The sequence below is a fragment of the Schistocerca americana genome, chromosome 2 (genome assembly GCF_021461395.2).
Source record: "Schistocerca americana isolate TAMUIC-IGC-003095 chromosome 2, iqSchAmer2.1, whole genome shotgun sequence".
In the NCBI taxonomy this organism is placed as follows: Eukaryota; Metazoa; Arthropoda; class Insecta; order Orthoptera; family Acrididae; genus Schistocerca; species Schistocerca americana.
The window spans coordinates 635847740-635861619 of record NC_060120.1 but is presented as its reverse complement, the minus strand read 5'-3'; positions in this window follow the sequence as shown (position 1 = coordinate 635861619).

Below are 13880 nucleotides of genomic sequence, written 5' to 3'. Positions count from 1 at the left end.
CTGCAGTCCTTGTAGAAATAATGGTTCTGGTGAGTCAGCAAAGGTGTAGACCCACTGTAGTCCTTGTAGGAATGGCCAGCAGCCATCTGTTGTGACTGTGCAGGTGCACAATCACCATTGAAGAGTCTTGCGAATAATATAGCAAGTCCATAACCACCACTTGTGCACTCACAAAGTTTTTGGAATTGTCCTTAGAACCAGCAATGCTGTTATCCAGTCCCTTGCTGAATTATTAACACACGTGCAAACACTAACAGTCCTTACTTCTCACATATTGTCCATATACTATGACCAACAGAAACATGTGCAGTGAAATGTAACTTAATTTGAAGAACTGGTGTCTATACAATTATAAATTTACAACATGAAAATACAATTACAAAGGTACACAATTCATCATTAAAGACATAATAATACAGATACCATTTGTAGTAATACAGGCTTTACAAAAGAATAGAAATAGATATATACATCAGTGTTACAGGAATTATGACATAAGTAAATACATAAAATATCAGAATAACTTTTGGAACATCAACTTTACACATGAGCATTAAAACAAAACAGAATAAATAATGTCTAAGCATATTTACAAGGTAAATAACATATTATTAATGCAAATTATATTTGAGGATAACAGTATTCCTCATCATAATGAATGTAGCTTAGTATTAGAAAAATTCTACAATATAAGTCTTATCAGATAAACATATAAACACAGGAAAAACATAAATACCCAAGGGTACACAAACATATAGCGGAATAATACAAGGAAAGGACAGGGTTTGTTTTACTGCAGTATTTTGCAAACAAAACTTTCTTTACTTCTCGGAGATCTCCCTTTGTTCTTCATTATTTCCAAAAGTCCTATCTATACCTGCTTTCTGTACTTTTCTCGTATAGCCTCTCAGTGCATTTCTTCAAATTCATCACAACTCATTCTCTTATAGGCTACCCCCTCTTAAGCTAACTTAAATCTACTGAGCTCAGATGCTAAACTAAGGGACGAGGCAATGCAGCAGCACAAAACAATTAACACAAACAGCAATGATAAAAAATCCAAAAGGCAAAGCAAGCAGCATAAATTACAACTAATATAAGGCAATGAGCAGCAAACAAGAAAAATAAATCAGTAGTAAACTGGCTTAGCAGAGTAACACAAATTAAAATTCAGTAGCACTATGCCTGGCAAACAGCAGCAGCTAATAAAAAACTTGACAACAATGCAGAAAAAGGGAAATGTCTATTCACATCTTAATATCTATGTCATTAAAGTGGTGCACCACAAAAACTAATTCTACAAAAAATTACCAAGTACTTGAAAAGAAAATTATGAATGCAGTTCCTGTGAAGCTAAATGTCTTTTTGTGCTCCCTCATTTTTTTGAAAAAATTATTATTTACTCGATCTGTAGACAGAAAATATTTATATTAGTACATCTATAAAATTTTATTTTAACCAATGCTGCAGTGCAGCTAGAAACTAGATATTAAACAAAATGAGTAAATAAATACATAAAGGCAAGCCATATGGCATTTCTCTCAATTAGCAAGACAATAGCCGTGAAATGTTTCTCATCGTTTCATTAGGCATTTTAGTAAATATCATAAATTAAGAGCTCCACAGTGTAATCATGTTTTCAAGTTTGAGGGTGTCAGATTTACGATGCTTTCTACAAAGGAATGTCGATAGCGAGGATAATGGCCTCCCCTTTTTTTTTCTACCATCTAATGGCTTTTTCTCAAGGCGGCTGGCACACCTGGCCGCTCACAAAGAATTACGTCACGGTCACTTACCTTTCTTACCGAAATATTTACGACAGCAGTTTTCGCTACAGTGACAGTCTCATATAAAAATTTCACAGGTCGAAAATTTGCGTTACAAATGTGTAGAAACAAAATCCTGTAAATATAACAGCATCTAAAAATTTTTCACCAGCTTTGTGATACATTCACGCATATACACACACATTTCATAACTCTTAAAGTACGATTCTTGGTTTCCAACAACCTTTTTCACAAACCAGAGTCCCTAACCACTGCTCATTATTCCTTACCTTATTCGTCGACACTTCTTCAATATTTCATCATAACAGATATGTAGCATAATCAAATAACTCATATAGCATCAGCTTACTGATCATAAACATACCGCAACAGCATAATACACATAGTCATCGTAATAATAACATCATAACACCTCAGTCAACTCTCAAAATCGTCGTAGCTTCCTCCAATGATTTCAAAACCTAAAAAAATTCTCAGCTCATGTCAAAAGTGTCATCTGCCTCAAACGCACTTTAAAAATCATAATCCCATACCAAATACATCATTCAAAGCTCTCATAGTATCACAATGGTTCCGAAAAATATGAGCATTTCACAAAGTACAGACAAAATACAATTTCATAAGTGTGAAGTTATCCAACTGTGTAATTACGTAAACATCTGTCACTGACATAGTAAAAAGAATGTTTGTTTCTCTGTAAAATAATCAGATAGCTGTGTAATTCTGTGTTAGAGAAATATGGTACCGATGTGTAAAGTTGTATAAGCAAATACCATATTAGCTAGGGCTCCTTGTGCTTGCCAAACACATGGTACACAAAGTAGGCGTGTACTCCCCTGAGGATTAATGTAATTATACCCTCAGGTGTTACAGATTACAGAAATGGAATGAAATGTATCACGGAAAACTTTCTTTGTAATTCAAAAATCTTTAAAAATAAATGTTTTAAGTACAAAATTAATCACTCAAATACGTGTACTGTAGCGCTAAATGTGCGTCTTGTTGCAACATAATCTGTGTGGAAGTGTCGTAGTTATCGTCCTCCGAAAGCTAAGTTCTGCAGAAGTCAATGTACTTACCTCATAATACACAAAAGTGAAATGCTTTGCGTATAAATGTCTTAGTTATTACGCTTATTGCCGTGATGAGGAAAGTACTGTGCTGTAACGTATTGTTGTGCTACGGAAAAGGCAGTCTCATTGTAGCTATACCACAAAAGTTACTACTAAAACCTGTTTTACTTTCCAGAATAAAACAGAAAACTGTGCAGATATAAAACAGAAACACTGCAAAAGCAACATTGTAAATTGTCACTCATTAGTAGCATCGTGATAAAATCGTGTAGCTGTCACATAAACTAACCACTGTGCCATCTGGTATCTCACTGAAAGTACTTTAAATCCAGAATATATTTTCAAGTAAACCAAAATGTTGCATTAAAATCTCATTAGCAGTACTGGTAAATGTTCTAAGTATGTAAGCCTTATAGTCGTTCCATAATCGTGCAACTAACAAGCAAGAATGTACACACACAATACCACTGTGACGTCTGTTCACTATAACAATGCATTCGTCATTTCTGTTTCAATAAGTTCTCTTGGTTCTTGACTGGATATTTAACTTCAAACATTGTTGCATGTTAACAGATTCTAAGTCTGACAAGCATACTAGTAATGTAAAGTGAAAAGTTTTATGGCAAAGACAAAGTTAAAAAGCAGATTATCTTTCATTAAACGGTTTTACATGTGAAATGTGGTGTAAACCTTTACTCTTCCTAGTACGCAGAGTTTCAACTTCAACGCAATTATCATGTGGTATACGTCGGTAAAGAATACTGGAATTTTTCTCAAGGTTAGCGTCTATGTTATTTTTCTCTGAGCCACCTGGCGCACGCAGCTGCCTGCTGTGCGAGTCATTGTCTCTCTTTTTGTTGGCGCGCATTGTTCTTGGGATTAGGAAATCTAACTTCTACAAATTCACCGTGACGAGAGGGCCCTGCTCTGTTTGAATCCCGCCAGTTCTGATGCAATTCAGGTCTGTCGTTACGATCATATCGTCTGTCGTCATGTCGGTAGATTCCATAGTTTCTTTCTTGTCAGTCACATGGTGGAGAATTTCTCCCTGAATCGTAACTGCGCGCTGGTCCGTTGCGTCTAAAGTTATTCTGTCTCCCTTGATAGTATTTATTTTGGTTCCCATATTGTCTGTTTCTCTTATTGTCTCTGTGATAGTCATTACCACAGAGAGGTGATCTTTCCCTGTAGTTATTACTACTCTGCCAACGGTTGTCAGACGGGTGGTGTCTGTTTTGGTCACGATTTGTGTTGTGAGAATAGCCTTGTCGTGTCAAGTTATTACTTCTTTCATCGCGGAATTGCGACGGATGTGACCTGTAATTGTTGTGTTCCTGGTTTCGCGTTCCGTGATTGTCAGTGTCAATTTCTAATTCTTGTAAGAGTCCCTGAAATGCTTCAATGTCGTCTTTGCAACGTCCTGCCAAAATAATATGTCGTAAATGTTCAGGCAGTTTGATTAAGCAAATGCGGATGAGTTCTGAGGGGCTGTATGGGTTTGAAAGATACTGATTCTTATGCAACATGTCTTCAAAATATTTCATAAGACTGGAAAATTCAGATTGTTCGAAACGTTTCATCATTATGATGCTATGTTTTACTCGGTCTTGTGTGGCTTGAGACCAATATGCTGAGAGGAAGGCATGGTAAAACTCTCCTTCACTGTGGCAATCGTGAATTACCGATCGCATTCTTACAGCTGGTTCATTCTCCAAGTAGCCACACATAAATTCTAATCTGTGTTCTAACGACCAGTTGGGAGGAAAACAATGCGAGAATTGATGGAGCCATACTTGTGGATGAATGTCGTTGCCAGAATTCTTAAATGTTTTGAATTTACGTGTAGTAATGAACAGCTTATAGTCAAAATCATCATGTCGCCGAGTCGCATATCGGTCATTGTTAGGTCGTGTCGGCCGTTCCATCTCAAAATTCGGTGCACATTGCCAAAGTCTTTCATAACTTCCGAAATGCCCTGTGTTATTATTTTGTGGCTGTTCCGTATTTCTGTGTCCCTCTTCCCGTATTGGGGCGCGAGTATCCTCTGAAATACGTAATTCTTGTATTACCTGAGTCAGCTGATCTTGTACTTCCCGGATTTCTCTTTTGTACTGGTATTGATTTGATTTTGATTCTGTTTGAATTTTCTAATTTGTTCATACTCTTCTGTGTCAGTGAAGGCTACAGGTCTTGTGTCATTCAGATCATCATCTACCTTTGTAGATAAGTTAGTGACCTGATCCGAAAGTTCGGCTACTTTCTCCGATAGTGAACACATTTCCTCAGTGTGTTTTTCTGAACCAAGTTTCAGAGTGTCCATTTGTGTTGAAATCGAATCTACTGTGTCCTTTAAGTTTTCCTGAGTTTTTGCAAGTTGCGTAACCGAATCGGTAGATGCAACTGAGTCAATTTTAGCCCACAAGGTCTCATGATTTTCATGAACAATGGTTTGCAGTTCTTTTATGGCTGCTTCGTGATTCTGTAATGCATTTTCAAGCCGCGAAAAAATAGGTTGAAAATGCTCACAAATTTGTGTTTTTACGTCATTACAGACTTTTTGACATTTCGATTCAATGTTATGTAACTCAGTAGTTAAATCTTCACGTGTTTGTTCAAGTGTTTGTTCCAATGAGTCTAACTTTTTAAGATTTTGTTCCACTGTGTCTAACTTTTGAAGCTTTTGCTGTGTTTGTCTCTGATTTTGTTCCATTGTGTCTAACTTTTGAAGCTTTTGCTGTGTTTGTCTCTGATTTTGTTCCATTGTGTCTAACTGTTGCTGTGTTTGTCTCTGATGTTGTTCCATTGTGTCTAACTTTTTAAGATTTTGTTCCACTGTGTCTAACTTTTTAAGATTTTGTCCCATTTGTCTCTGATTTTGTTCCATTTGTTGCATTAATTGCAATAGTAATGTGTTAGTGTCTGGAATCTGTTTCTCTACGCTTTTCGGCAGTGCATTTGCACCGGCAACATTCACATTTTGACAAGCAGAAAATGTGTCTTGACTTATTTGAGAAAACGGTGATGACCCAAAACCTGAATCTACAGTATTTGCGAAATTGTGTCCTGTCATTTCGGATTCCTGAGGCGAGCTGTTGCCGACCGATCGATCGATAACGCTTCCCTGTTCACTACCTGTTTCACTGTCTACACCATTGTTTGCAGCCCGCTCCATTTCCCTATGCACAATTACCAAATTACTACTTTGAACATCAGTTAATTCATTACTCGGTGGCGCTAACACACTGCTTTCATTTTCACTGTCATTTCTCAGTTTACTTTGGAGCCTAGTATTACGTTTTTCACACGCCATTATTGTCACAGTATTTCACACGACAACACAGAAAAACACAATTTGAAGATCGAAAATAAGAGAACACATTAACATAGCACTGAAAATAATATCTAGTTAATTGCAGCTGCGAAATACTTGGTGCAAATCTACATGCATGCCACAACTGTTTTACTGTACAACAATGAAAGACTGCAACTACAAAGGAGATTTTCTCTACAATTACGCGCTAGCAATAAACAATAGCTACACTAATTACACAAACTACAAGAAAAAATCAGAAGATTCCAGTGAGGTATCCTCGGCTAAGGGTCGTCATATGAAACGTCCCCTTTGAACAATTTATACATGACTGTGCTTAAACTGACACAATATTTTGTTAGCGCAACGCAATCTGACTTTCAAAATTCCCTACAAAAGAATGGCCCTGACTAACATTAAACTATACCTTTCACAAATCACTTACCTCACAAAAATCTTCGCTGCTCAAGCTACTGCAATACAGCGAGCGCCACTACTGCCAGCTAAATAAAAGATTCAAACTATGGAAGGCACTAACTACTGATAAGGATAGTTAGCAAATGAAAGATATTAATAGAGAACAAACAATGTATTTACCTTGATATCATCATATATAAATATAGCAGTTCATGACAAATTTCAAAACTCCGCCATCTCTCTCCCCACATCCACCACTGCTGGCGGCTCACCTCCAACTGCGCAACGCTACGCGCTGTTCACATCCAGCTGCCGCTGCCCAACACTACAATGGCAGACAACAATGCAAACTAGACACAGACTGCGCACAGCACAGCCAGTGATTTTCATACAGAGGTGGCGTTACCAATAAAAAAACCTAAACAGCCTACTTACAGTGTGTCTTTAGAAAGGTGCATCTGTCGACCGTCTGTCTGGATTACTGAATATGAAGTCGTTGATGACTGGTCGGATATCCAGTTCATCCAAAACATCTAGGTGGGCATGAAGAACAGCTAAGTTGTTCAATCGCTTCTCTCCCATTGTTGATTGGAGATATGACTTCAGACGCCAAGGGCACTAAATGGCCGTTCTGCTGTTGCTGTCGTGATTGGAGCTACTTGGAGAAGCTTAATGCACTTCACTACTTCACATAACGTTTCTCCAACTGCAGGCTCTTGTGTAACGTACTTTCTTACGTTGCACATGTTTTTTCAGACCAGTTGTTTTTTTTTTAGCGATATCAGCTAACATATTGAGGTGTAAGCGCAGTTTCTCAATGTATAGGTCATTTTTGAAAAACTCAGTTGATTTTTCCTAATTTGTTTCACCTCTACTTACTAATAGCAAGCACCTTTGTTCAACTGCAATGACCTGTGAGAGTCCAGTTGAAGCAAACCGCTCAGTAATGCAAGATTGCACCGCTTCGCAAGCTTCAACGTAAATAGCTTTTTAGTATTACTTTGGGGTTTTGAAAGTGTGTGGTGAGCTGGCTTCGTTGTTTTCATACTTCTTTGGTATACTTCGATTCCGAGGAAGCGAAGGGTCATCAACTTGTGAAGGTTTTTCGTTCAAACACAATTCCCAAAAGTGGTCAAAACTGTCACACCTTCCATTCAATATACAAATCAAGGCCTCCTATTTTTTTCAGGTCAGCAACACTTAGGTGAGGGCCTTAAAATTTTTCATTGACATCCTCTACCGGGTTCATTACATGGCAATACAGATGTAAAAAGAAATAAGTCGAATTGTAACAGTGACTCAACGTAGAGTGCACATTTGTAACCGGCCTCTGTTTTGTCCTCTGAAGAAAATGTTTCAAAGAACTCTAGAAGTTCTTCAAAGTTTTTCAATATTCTGAGGATGCTAGACGGTCGCATAGTCCATTGAGTCAGAAAAGGGGTCATAGACCAGCTTGGTCGTTGGCGCTCTCACAGCGCATGCTTCTGAAAAGTCCTGTACTTTTGTTGGATTCCCTTATGGTGTTTATTAAGTCCTTGGCTAAAGCCATAATATCCCTCATAGACGTAAGACGGAGGAGACTGTCTATAACTACCAAGTCTGAACTGTGAGCAGCGCCGCGCACATAAGGTGCTTTTGGTTCTATATCCAAAACTAACTTTATTAGTCCCTTGAACTTACCTCTCATATTCGAGGCACCATCATAGCACTGTCCTCTTAAGTTATCCATTGACAAATCAAGACGAGCAAAAACTTCTTTTAAAATACGAAACAGAGTTCGTAATTCAGCGTTGGGGGTCTCATGTAAGCCAATAAAGTCTTCGTTGATGATGAAGGAATCGTCGACAGTACGAATACAAAATGACACTTGGTCGTGACTCAAAGAATCACTTGTTTCGTCAACCATAATAGAAAAATGTTCAATCTTCTTGACTGAAGCCAATACCTTTGAGCCGTGTGCGGCTCGCGTTGGCGCCGCTGGTAGGTTGGCATCGTGCAATAGGGATAGTGGGGTCTCGTTTTCTTCTTGGGTTTATTGGCACCACTATGTTTACTAGTGTTGTCTGTGCGCGAGTGGCAGCAGCAGCGTTTATGGAGATCTAGTACCGTGGTACTATATCTGGAATGACGTCAAATGTTTTCCAGGTCGGGTGTGTCGGCAGTTCGGTTGCGACGGAGTTGGATGTACCTTTCCTCGCCTTGTTGCTGCTGCTGTCCTGTACGGCATGTAGTTCGACAGCCTCCTTGATTGTGGTTCGGATATTTTGTTGTTTTGGACTACCTTGGTCGTAGTGGTTCCTGCTGCTTCTGGATGTTCTAAGCACCGGATTCTGAAGATGCAGTGTTGTCCGCCGGTTCCGCCTTGCCTGGGTTATTCCATCGTTGTGTTTGTTAGCAGACCTTAGGTAGATTTTGCAAGTGTGTTGGTCTGCTTTTAAATTGTTACTAGTTAAAGTTATCATCCGTTAAGTGAATACATCTCTTGGCTGCCTGTGTCGTCCGTTACAAAGTTGAGCGACATTTCCCAAGCCGATCCTTGGAGCACTGTCCGAGGTCCACTTCTGTCTTGGTTTGATCAGATTGTGATTTTTTTTAAAGAAAAAGCATGTTTGTGTTTTCCTGTTAAAAAAAATATTTTAATATCTCTTGGAGAAGTTTAACTTTTTAAGAATTTGCTATCCAGGTGTTCAGCCGTTAAATTGTTTTTGAGTTATTGCTATTGACAATTTGAATTTCAGGTCAATAAGGCATTCAGCTGTGAATTTTTAATTAGATATTCCCTAAGTTCCATGTCTCAGTGGTATCAGAGCGTGGTTACGATTGTAATATTGCCATTACAGTTACTGTTGGTTCGAATTGTAACTTTGTCAGAGTTACATGATATTTGTCTTTGCTATTTGGTTGTTTCAGGTGACCAATTGTAATGGCAGTCATGCAGAGTCCTTGGTTAGGTTAGTGGTGTTTAACGTCCCGTCGACAACGAGGTCATTAGAGACGGAGCGCAAGCTCGGGTTAGGGAAGGATGGGGAAGGAAATCGGCCGTGCCCTTTCAAAGGAACCATCCCGGCATTTGCCTGAAACGATTTAGGTAAATCACGGAAAACCTAAATCAGGATGGCCGGAGACGGGATTGAACCGTCGTCCTCCCGAATGCGAGTCCAGTGTGCTAACCACTGCGCCACCTCGCTCGGTTGCAGAGTCCTTGGATCGGCCTGTTGAGGAAGGACCGCCTCATTTATGAGCTGGCGATAAGGCGCCTGCCTATTGACGGTAGTGTCCCAGACTTAGCCGTCCGTTTACATGCTACCGTTCTTCAGCCAGCTGACGTCACACCGGATGTTGTGGGTGAGACAGAAGCAGCCATTGAGTTTTTGTTTAAGGCTGTTAGGGTCTTGAGGATACCATCGGCTTTTTGGAGGGCACTCAACCTAGTGGCAGTCAGACAGGATGCAGGCACAGTTGATACATTTAACCAACCGAATATTTGACTTAAGGGCATTAAGGCTAGAGGGTAGTGATAAGGAATCAATCGCTGAATTGGGGGCCTTGGTTAAGGAATTGCAGTTTAAGGACCATGTTTAGATATTGATAGGAAGAGGACAGTAGAGCAAGATCTGTTATCTTCTGGGTGGTGCGCTAGCTAGCAAGCCCGGAAATAACGCCCTTATGCACTCCGAGAGGTTAGCCAGGGCGTTTGCTAAATTACCTAATCCTCTGGTCCATCTGTTTCGAGACGTCACAGAATTAACTATAGACTGACTTGAGCAAATTGAAAGGGTGTTATGGTTGCTGGTTCGCTTTGAGCAACACGCTGATGCGTTTGGTGTTTCGCATCAGGTAATTTTGTCTCTATTATGTCCGTTAACTAGAGGCGAATTGAGGACTCTGGTATCCAGGGCCATGGCAAAAGGGTTGTCCTTGCAGCAGTTGAGGGAACTTTTGATTAGCGAAAGAATGACCACGGGAGTTCGTAAACAGCTCAAGTGTCGCTATGTTTGGCAGATAAACCAAGAGAGAGAGGACTTGCATGAATATGTGGAAAGAGTTAAGACGGCCTGTTCGGCCTTGATAGTCGACTTGCTAGAACGCGAGTTAGTTTCAATTGTCCTGAGGGGAATGCGAGCGGCGGATAACTCACATTTTGTTTTTCAGTCGTCTCTACACTTGGAAAGAACTTTGTGCTGCCTTTTTAGCGATATCCACATTGCCGCTCTTGGACGATAGACATCGTGAAGTTAAGGTTCAGCCCGTGGGCATCACTGAGCGGAACTCCAGGTTACCAACACCAGCTGAGTCTGCTAAAGAGGAATCGCGGAGTTGTTTTAGGTGTGGTCGAACTGGCCACTTAGTTCGTACTTGCATTCAGCCTGGGACAACTGGAGTTAATAAATCACAGCCGGCTGGGCAGCGACCCCAGAATCGAGCCTTTAAACCCTGGTGTGCGTGTGTCGCTGCTCCATCATCACCCCTACTGGCCTATATTTGTTCTCGAGTAGGTGGCGAAACTTTTTGTGTCCTTTTGGATTCTGGTAGCTCCTTTTCATTGTTGAACTTGGAATGGTTTCTTGAATTTGGTCATCTTGCGAGACTTAGGCCGGTCCATTCTTCGGTGCAGAGATGTCAGGTCGCCAACAGGCAGGTGTTGCCTCTGCATGGTTGTGTCTGAGGGAGTATCTCGGTTGGGGTTTCTCCTGGCCTTTGTCCTTGGCCTTGGTTAAGAAGTTGCCAGCCGATTTGATTTTGGGATGTGATTTCATCTGTAAATCTGGTCTTGTCTTGGATTATTCCGGATACACCGTCTTCTTTAAGTTCGCTTCTGCTCAGAAGATTGGGTTCTGTGAATGTGCTAAGCGCAAGGTACATCGAAATGCCGGCATGCTGGCTGTTGATGCTAAGGTTAATGAGTTTGATCTCACCCGTCTGTCTTCACAGCAGGCCTCTGAACTAGGGGATTTGTTGCAGAGGTTCCCCGAGCTTCTCTCTGGTAGACTGGGGAATATTAATGTTCTCAACTATCATATTCATCTATCTGACCATATTACCGTCAGGCAATCCCCATATAGTCTCCCACTGCCTAAGATGAAGATACTAAGAAAAGATCTCTAAAATGCTCGAGCAAGGAGTTATTAGGCCTTCTGCATCTGCTTATGCTTCCCCCATGTCCCTTGTTCCTAAGGATCAGGGGTGGGATTGTCCGCGGCTCGTGGTCTTGCGGTAGCGTTCTCACTTCCTGCTCAGGGGTCCCGAGTTCGATTCCCGGCGGAGTCAGGGATTTTCTCTGCCTCGAGATGATTGGGTGTTGTGTGTCTTTCATCATCATTTCATCGTCATTGACTCGCAAGTCGCTGAAGTGGCGTCAGCCAATTTCGGCGGCCGAACACCCCGCATGGGGTCTCCGGGCCAACAATGCCGTACGATCATTTCATTTCAGGGGTGGGATTTTCGGCCTGTTGTTGACTACCGGCGGCTGAACTCCAAGATTGTCCTCGAATCAGTTTCTTTACCTGACCTTCATAACTCTTACTTGGTTTGCCGGCGCTAATTGGTTCACTGTGCTCGATCTGAATCGAGCGTATTATCAGATTCCATTAGCCAAAGAATGTAAACATGTAACAGCGTTTTGTACTGATTGGAATCTGTTTGAGTTTAACAGGGTTCCTTTTGTTTTGGCTACTGGCGCAGCCGTTCTTACTCGTTTGCTGGATAGTATTCTGGGAGACTTGAAATTAGTCTGTGTTTATAATTGCTTGGACGACTTGGTGATTTATAGCCGTTCATTTCAGGAGCATCTGGAACATATTCAGCAAGTTTTTGCTAGGTTGCAGGGGGCCAGTTTGACTGTTAAGCCCAGTAAGGTGACATCAGCCAGGTAGCTGGATCTTTCTTAGGTCACCTAGTATCAGGCGAGAGCATTCGCATTGACCAGGAGCAGACTAAGGCATTGAGAGCTCTCCCGCCGTCTGCTGATAAACGTGGGATTGCCAGGTTCATAGGCATGGAGAATTATTTTAGGCGTTTTGTCCCTAATTTTGCTCAGTTGGCGGCTCCTTTAAATGAATTGCGTCGAAAAGGGGTGCGTTTTGAATGGGGACCTGACAAGAGTCCACGTTTGAGCACATTAAGGCAGCTATAGCCAGTCCTCCGGTTCTCGGAGTGCCTGATTTTAATAAAAAATTTATTGTACAAACTAATGTATCTAATGCGGGAATTTCGGCAGTCGTCGTACAGGAGTTCGAGGGTGAAAGGCAGCCATTAGCGTACGCGCCTCGTCGGTTAACCAGTGCCGAACTTTAAGTATTCCGTTTACGAATGTGAGGCATTGGCCGTCTTGTTTGCGCTGGAGAAGTATCGCTTTTATCTCGAGCATAGTGTAATTTAGCTAGAAACTGACAATCAAGCATTAAGCTGGGTGCTAGCCAGGCCGCGTAAAACTGGCCGTGGGAAGTACTCATTTCAGCGTTCCAATTAGAGGTCAAACACATTAAGGCGACTGAGAATGTGCTCGCGGACGTCCTCAGCCGTATGTTCACTGAACATCCATCTAGTGAGCGCGCCCAAGAAGTTGCGGAACGCAATCTTAGTTGCGTCGTGTTAGGTGAAATTCCTCATTTGTTTAGTGACACTGCCGACCATCAGGATCAGGACCTCACTTGGGGGCCGGTTAAGAAACGGCTTTCGGTGGGTGAGCGTTTGGATGAATATATTATCCGGAAAGGTATTTTGTGTAAAAGGGTGGGCCGTGCCAAGGAGTTGAAGATCTGTCTACCGGCCACCCTGGTACACCCCGTTTTCCATTACTTTCACAACTCTTTGATTGGCGGGCGTTTAGGAACCTAAAAGACCTTGCAGAGAATTAAGGAGCATATGGCTTGGCCGTCTATGGACCGAGACGTTACACAGATGGTTTCTCGGTGTCGGTTGTGTCGTGTGGCCAAGCCAAAGAATGCTCTTCAACAGGGCTTCTTGAGTTCTGGGCGCGAATCCTGCCCCATGGACAAATTCTATATCGATTATGTGATGCCATCGGTACGTATTGGTTAGCATTGACTCGTTTTCGAGGTTTACCTGGCTTCTTCAGAGTCGTCACGTGACTGCTGTTACTACCATTGTACATTTAACTAACGTATTTAGTGTTTTTGGGCCCCCTTAGCAAATCGTTAGTGATAATGCGCCAGCCTTTCTTTCGGCTCCCTTCAAGTCTTTCTGTTTTCAAAGCAGTATAAAGCACATGACTACCACTCCGTATTACTGATTATCTTCCATCAGAAGGCGCCCATTAAGTGGAATTCTAGT